This window comes from Oryzias melastigma, linkage group LG21 (genome assembly GCF_002922805.2).
Source record: "Oryzias melastigma strain HK-1 linkage group LG21, ASM292280v2, whole genome shotgun sequence".
Lineage (NCBI taxonomy): Eukaryota > Metazoa > Chordata > Actinopteri > Beloniformes > Adrianichthyidae > Oryzias > Oryzias melastigma.
The window spans coordinates 28,060,154-28,068,401 of NC_050532.1; positions in this window are offsets into that span (position 1 = coordinate 28,060,154).

The following is an 8,248-nucleotide window of genomic DNA, read 5'->3' on the forward strand; positions in this document are numbered from 1 at the left end:
ACGCCCCCCCCAACACACTGATATAGTGAACTGAATCTCTGTGATTTTACAGTTTTAGTTTTTTCTTTATTTAACTTCAACATTTATAATATTCTGTTTCTATCAACCATCACGATGAAATAAGATAAAAATATAGACGTTATATTTTAATATGATGATGAATATTTTTTCTTCTTTGAAATTGAATTTCTGATCAACAGAAAACTCCTGATTCCTTCATGAATGTCAATAATAATATTTCAGGATGACCTTCACGACCTTTAGCTGAAACATTATTTCAGTCATCACAGATATTACGGTTAGTAAACAATCATTTCTGTTACTGACAGATGTGTGTAATCTATGTAGGTTCAGCTGTGGACCGAGGATGTCGTGAGTGCTTCAGGGGAACTCACCTCAGGTGAACTCACCTCAGGTGAACTCACCTCAGGTGAACTCACCTCAGAGTCCAGATGCTGATTGGTGGACAGCAGAACCTTCAGCTGGGGTTCAGGAGGGAGAATCCTCGGTCTCTGAGATTCAACCTGTTCTTGTTTTGAAGGATACTGACAGTACAGGGTTGACCTGTAGATTCAGTTGTGGGTGGGGGGGGGTTCTTCCTCCCCGCCCACCTTACCTCTGCTCCCCTCCATGAGGTGGAGGTCACCTGTCTCCTCGTCTTCCAGCATCCTTCACCCCGCGATCTCATCAGACGTCTCGCTGCTGCTCCTCGTGATCACATGACCTGACATGAACGGGGTCGACGATGTCAGAACCTTGAGGCTCGGTTCGGATCCAAAACACCACGAGTCCGTCGTCATGGATAAATGATTCAAACAGACCCCCCCCACCCCCCACCCCTCCATCAGCACAGCTGTTGGGAAGATTTGATCCTGGGGGGTCAAAGGTTTATGAAAGAACCTTGTTCAAAATAGTCTTGACCCTTTAGCTCCAACACCCCCCCCCCACCTGCTCCTCACACACACGTGCACACACACGCACACACGTGCACACACGTGCACACCCTGACCTTACTCAAAGCTGAGCTACGAAGGAATCAACACAAACAGATGAAGATTCAACGAAGGATCAACAAAAGAACGATCAACTAACAAACGATCAATGAACAAACGATCAATCCAAACAATAAACAAATAAACTAACAAACTAATGAACGATTGAACAATCAAAAAACATTTGAACAAACTAACAATCAAACAAACATACGATCAACAAATGATCATTGAATGAATAATCAATGAACAAAACAATGATCTACAAACAAACTGTTACGGCCCTGGTGTATCCGGCACTCTTTGTGTATGGTGTGTATGGTGTGTATGGTGTGTGTGCTTGAGTTTGGATGTTTGGGGTGAATGAGTTGGCGTGCTTGTGAGTTTTCATTTCTCTAGGTGTCTAAGCTGAGAGCTGCACCTCTGCAGAGTGTGGACCCGCCCATCTCCACCTGGACCTCATCATCCAATCAGCTGAGGACCAGTGACTGACGATCCACACCTGGATAAAAGAGCTGACTTCCCCATCAAACGTTGGCAGCTTTTGTAACACCCTTTCTGGTGGTCAGCTTGCCCATGGTGTGAAGGCCAACATTCAGCTCCTGTCCTTTCTATTGTGGACTTTGGTGTGGAGCTTATTGTTGAGAGCCTGTGTCAGAAACTGGTGAAAGTTTGTGTGTGTGTGTACTTTATAGACCTGGTGGGTCTCAGTCTGACTCTCACGTGGAGAGAATTTGTGTTCCTGTTCTGTTTAGATTTAACCTACTTGTTTTCTTTTGTTGAAATTCTATTTATGTTAATTTTGCAGCTAACAGCAAATTAAAAGCTGCACACCACCTCAGTGCTCCAGTCTGGGTTTCTTAATTTTTTATGTTACACCTTTTCTCCCTTCCCCTCGGTTGGGAACGTAACACAAACAATCTAATGAAATAACCATCAACTGAGCAATAGATTAAAGAATAACTGAATGAACCAAATAACAAACGACCAACAACCAATCACCAAATAGTGATCAATAAACAAACAATCAACATATGAACAATCAATAAATGATCAACGAAAAATAATCTGACAATCTAATAAACCAATAAACAACTGAATGATTAACAAAAGAACAACTAACAAACTAACGAGCAATCAACACATGAATGAATAAATAATCAACCAACAAATGATCAATCAATGGAAAAACAAGATTAAAAAAAGCTACGAAGATTTGAACAAACAAACTAGCGATTGATCAACAAGTGAACAGACATCTAACAAACGAATGACCAATCAAACGAGCAATCAATGAACAAACAACAAATGAATTGTCAACAATAAATGATTAACAAATAAACAAATGATAAAAGAAAAATAGAACAAACAATCAACTAAGGAAAATACTAGCGACTGATCGATGAGACGATCTAACAATCAAACAAACTATTGAATGATCATTAAATCATCCAACAATCAAACCAAAGTCTCGTCAAGGAAGGGGGGGTGAAGAGTTCATATTTCACCATCCTGACCTTTAGACAGTTTAAAAGCCCATGTGTCAAAGTCAAGGCCCGGGGGCCGGATAGAGTTACCGGGAGGGCCGGATCCTAATTTACTGACTTTACTCAATAACTTTACACGAGAGCTCTTTTGGCTGATTTGGGCTTTTATGTTTTGTTTTGGAGTTTAGCTAATATTTCAGCTGTATGCTAGCCTTTTCTTGCAAGTTTAGGCTTTTTTAAAGTTTTTTTATGCTGTTTTCAAGTTCGGCTAAATTTTACAAGCTTGCTGTTTTATCTTATTCAGGCTTTTTTTTGTTTTTTTATGCTACTTTCAAGTTTAGATAGTTTTCCAGCTACATTCCAGCTGTTTTGGCTAATCTAAGGTTTTTATTTGTTTTTTTTTTGGGGGGCTAATTTTACATTTAGCGAATATTTAAACGGGCCATCAGCTTCAGTGTTTTTAACTATCAATTTCAGCATCTTCAGCTATCAGCACTAGCATCTTCAGCGGTCAAATTCAGCTTACAGCATTCACACTAGCATTACTACAGATAACGCTATACTGTATATAGTTCATAATTATGTTTAAAAGTTACAGTTTTAAAGTTTTTTAAAATGTAGTTTTATTGTTTAATAAATGTTTATCCTGTTCGATCTAAGGTCTGTTTTGGATTTTGGCCCCTTGTGTGATCGAGTTTAATCCTCCTGGTTTAGAACATAATCCAAGTTATTGACCCCAGAACCAAAAAGCAGATCAAACCAACATCTGGTTCCATCTTGGTTCCTGTTCTGGTTCCACTGGAACAGAACCAGACTCCATTCTATGAGCAGATGTTCAGAGTTCTCTGCAGAATGGTCTCCATCCACAAGTCTCCTGAGACCCCCTGGACCTGCAGCTTCGACCCGTTTCCTGCTGGTGGTTCAGGTGGGGGTTGGCCTAACGTGTCGTCTCTACCTGATGGTCCAACTCTCCTGTCCTCCAGATCCTCAGCCTCTCCTGGTACCCCCCCTCCACCCCGACGCGCTACATTAGCTTAATGCCAGAAAGCCGGCGTGCTAATGAGACACGGCCGCAAGCGCTGCTCCTCGTTCATCATCCTGCCCTCCCCAATCCAGCCGCCCTTTCATCAGCCCCCCCTCCCCCGGCCCTGAGTCATCTCCTGCGACATTAATCAGCTGTCTGGTCAGGCGGGGGCCCCAGTAATGTCCTATTAGCCGCTCATCTGCAGACTCATGACAGGCCAGTGAAGAGACCAGGGGGGAGGAAATACCTCCAGACCCCTCGGAGGAGAGCAGCTGATGGTCTGAGGAGGTTCAGGGAGCTCCTCTCCTGGAGAGACCGGACTGAAGGTCCTGAAGACCAGAACCCAACCAAAGAGCTTCCTCTGAGTCTGCAGATCAGCTGAGAGGAGAACGTGAAGCAAGACTGAAGCTTATGCAGATGAAGGAACATCCAAAGTTCTGGAGCCAAATCAAGATCAATCCTGTGCTGCAGGGCATTGTTTTAACGGGTCAGAACCCCATCAGTAAGCAGGACTTGGAGAGCATGAAGTCAGAGTCTTTCAGGCAGCAGAGCTGAACTTTGGAGATGTTTGAGGTTCCTGATGGTTCTTGATGTGAAGATGACAGAACCGTCTTCTCTCCAGCATGTCCACATATGCACGTGTCCAAATGTGCACGTGTCCTCCTGTGCACGTGTCCAAGTGTGCACGTGTCCATGTGTGCACGTGTTCATGTGTGCACATGTCCATGTGTGCACGTGTCCACGTGTGCACGTGTTCATGTGTGCACGTGTCCATGTGTGCACGTGTCCGCCTATGCACGTGTCCATGTGTGCACGTGTCCATGTGTGCACGTGTCCACGTGTGCACGTGTCCGCCTATGCACGTGTCCACGTGTGCACGTGTCCACGTGTGCACGTGTCCGTCTATGCACGTGTCCAAGTGTGCACGTGTCCATGGGTACATGGCTTCAGCAGGAAACAGACTTATGCAAACTCCAGTGGAGAAGACAGTTGGAGAACATCCCCCATGAGTCGTCCTACCGAGGTGGGTCGGAAGCTGCTGCAGAACCTCCGAGTCCAAGCACAGATCCTCAGAGTCCAAACTCAGAACCTCAGAGTCCAAACTCAGAACCTCCAAGTCCAAGCTCAGAACCTCCGAGTCCAAGCACAGATCCTCAGAGTCCAAACTCAGAACCTCAGAGTCCAAACTCAGAACTTCTGAGTCCAAACTCAGAACCTCCAAGTCCAAACTCAGAACCTCCAAGTCCAAGCTCAGAACCTCCGAGTCCAAGCACAGATCCTCAGAGTCCAAGCACAGATCCTCAGAGTCCAAACTCAGAACCTCAGAGTCCAAACTCAGAACCTCCAAGTCCAAGCTCAGAACCTTAGAGTCCAAACACAGACTTTAGACACAATGCAAAGTCCAGGAATCCGGACCGGTCCTGCACAGAGTCACACACATAAACACACAACAGACCCCACAGGGATTTGAACCTGGACAGTGAGGTTAGAGTGCTGACCACTACACCAGTGAGGTACTCTAGATGAAGGAGTCCTGTCTCTGACTACGAGTTACACAAATACTCCCGACAGTATTTAGAGTTTAAAGTTTTGGCAGTGAAGCTGTGGGGGGGTGGGGGGGGTCTGTAAATCATCCGGTGTCAGGAGGTCAGATAGGTGGCGCTGTGCTCCACGCAGACAGGAAACGGATGTGAGGTGACCCCCCCCATCATCATGCAGTGAGTTATGATGACCAGCTCGGCTGTTATTCCATCACTCGTGGCGGAGGGGGCGGGGTCTAATTGTACAGTTGCGTGACACGGAGGGGTCGCTGTGAGCACTTAACGTCACGACATCCCGCGCAGGGCGCCGATAGGATCGACCTTCTGACACAGCTGATTGATGGAACCGAGGATGAGGACGGCGTCTGAGAGGAAGAGGAGCCCCTCCCCCCACCACCAAGATGGTTATCTGCTGTAAGGAGGAATGTTCTGACCCGATGGATATTTGGAGAATCAATCACTGGTGAGCAGCCCCCACCACCTTCAGCATCACACCCCCACCCACCCACCAATATTCCAGACCAGAACCGGAACCAGAACCGTTCAGGATCAAACCAGAACTTTCCTGTTCTCTGGTTTCTTCCAAACTTTCCAAAATCAAACTTTCATGATGAACCGTTTGATGGTTTAACTTCTTTGTTCTCAGGTGGATCTGACCAATGACAGCAGCTGCTTCCATTTAGCTCCGCCTCTCAGGTGTGCCCACAAATCTTCAGGTGTTCCCAGCTTGTTGGTGAATTTACGTTCAGGTAAGTTCAGAGTGAACCGGTTAAGATTTTAAAATAAAAAAAGTTTCTGCTGCCCTGCAGTCTGTGGACGTGCACTCACCATCACGTGCACTCTGCATCACGTGCACTCACCATCACGTGCACTCACCATCACGTGCACTCTGCATCACGTGCACTCACCATCACGTGCACTCTGCCTCAAGGAGGAGATGAGAGTGGGTTCTGCATAAGAGGGTGCAGATCCTGGTGATGATTTGGTGTTAAAATCCCAAAGACGAGCAGCTGAAAGACTAAAAGAAGGAAAAGCTCCACGTCTGCCACCTGTTCATCTGATCGGATCTTTAGAGTTAGTTTGGATCCTGAAGATCCACCTGCTCAGAGCTGAACCATCTGCAGCAGAAGGATCTCGTCCAGGTGCTGCTGCTGGTGTTGTGGTGGGGGTCAGTACGTCATGCATGGATCCAGGTGAAGGTTTGGAGCTTCATGTCCTGTCTGGGTTCACTCTGGAGGCGTCTGGATGGAGTCAGCAGGACCTCAGGCTGGAGCGTGGAGCCTGTCATTAGCAGCAGCAGGAAGACGAGGCGCCGCGGCGAGCTGCAGATACCGCGGCGATAAGACATGAGGGATCACGCTCAGGCGCAGGAGCGCCCAGGAATTTCCTCTCTGACCTGCAGAGTGGCGCTGCACAGGTTCCTCTGCTCCTCCCTCTGCCTCATGCTGGGGGGTTATCAGCTGACAATCAGCTCCTGAGCGGGAGCGGCTGATGTGGTGATAAAAACTCTAACAGTCTCTGAAGAAGCTGATCTTCACCCCCAGAGGAGAGCTCAGACACCGCTAGGGTTTCTGGGAGATCTTTTTGTAATGACTCCCCCAGACCACTGCTTGATACCCAAAGAAATGATATTTTCAGATTTATCTGCTGTTGTTTTGGTGTTGAAGCTGCTCGTCATCAAACCTCTGATGTTGTTGACTTCAGTCCATCTGGACGTTGGTCTCTGAACCACAGCTCAGCTCACACTCCTCCAGGAAACCTTCCTCTGCAGACATGCAGATGGAGGAGGAGGTTTTCCAAACCTTTACTAATCTCAGACCTGTGCTGCTTTCCCTGAGCCGGGCGTGAAGCGTCTCATTCCATCCAGATGGAGGGTGCAGACAGGAGACCACACAGAGGCTCGCTCTGACCTCCACAGCTCTCCTGTTTTCATTCTATGACGGCAGTGAGGCTCTGCAGGTGAGCATCCAGACTCCAAACCACCCAGACCTCTGATCCTCCATGCAGAAGTCCGATTAGTGACCTCTGCCTCACAGCTGGAAGGCAATTTCTTGTATGAGTGACTGCAGAACTCCACGTCCATAAATCTGAAGCTCAGAGCATCTGTCTGACTTCTGGAAGGTTTGGGCCAGCAGGAAGTGACACGTGAGACAGGAAGTAAGCATGACCCCAGCCTCACGGAGACTCTGCTGCTGAAGGTGACCATGCTGACAGTGACCTACAGCGTTCCACAACCAGGACGGAAACCGCACTGGTTCTGCTTCAGTCGAGGACCAGGCCGACCTAATCCACAGAGATGGAGTCAAACCTCGAACATCACCTCATGTCAGAAAAGCTTCTATGGAAAACCAGACAGAGTTGGGCTCCACGTCCAGTTTGGGCGCTAAAACCCGGAAGGATTGGACTCTGAGTGGCCATGCTGAGGCATGACAGGCCGGTGTGGGTTTGCTCATCGTTCATGTGTTGAGATTTCTTCTGTGAACGAGAAAGTTGGTCTCTGCGCCTACAGTCTGAGGTCAGGTCAGTCACTGTGGTGTCTGCTGTAGACAGGAGTACAGCGAACCTCGAGGTCTTCAGGAGGGGTCACAGAGAAGACCTCAGCTGGGTCCATTGTTCTACTGGGAGACTCTGATGTCCGTGTGGACAGTGATACCTGAGATGATGTTCCTCCTGTCCCGGCGGGATCAGTCAACAGAACTCTGTGAGTGAGCATGTCCGGATCTTTTTCTTCAATCGCTCTACTGTTGTTGGGGGTTCCACAGGGTTATATTTTAGAAACGTTTTTATTCTGTCCTCTGGGCTCCATCCTGAGAAAACACAGTTTCCTTTCTTTGCTATGCTGATACGGAATCATTTGTGACTCATAATTCAAAATGAATTCAACTCTGGAAATGCTCTTTCATTTTCACAATATAACTCTCCTACTCGTGTCTTAAATGAAACGATAAAGCAATTTTCTGAATGACTTCTTTTTTTTCTTGTTCATTACTCCTCAAAAACGAGCTCATAGCTGAGATTTATCTATTTTTGATGACATTTCTTTATTGGCTTTGTCACCTTCTGTCACAGAATGAGCGGTGATGATGAAGAAGAAAAAGAAAAAGCCGTTTGGAGGATTTCTTTTTCATTTCATTTAAGAGACATTTAAGTTTGAATTATGAGTCACAAACGCTTCCATACACTGACGATAGTCTGATTTATTTA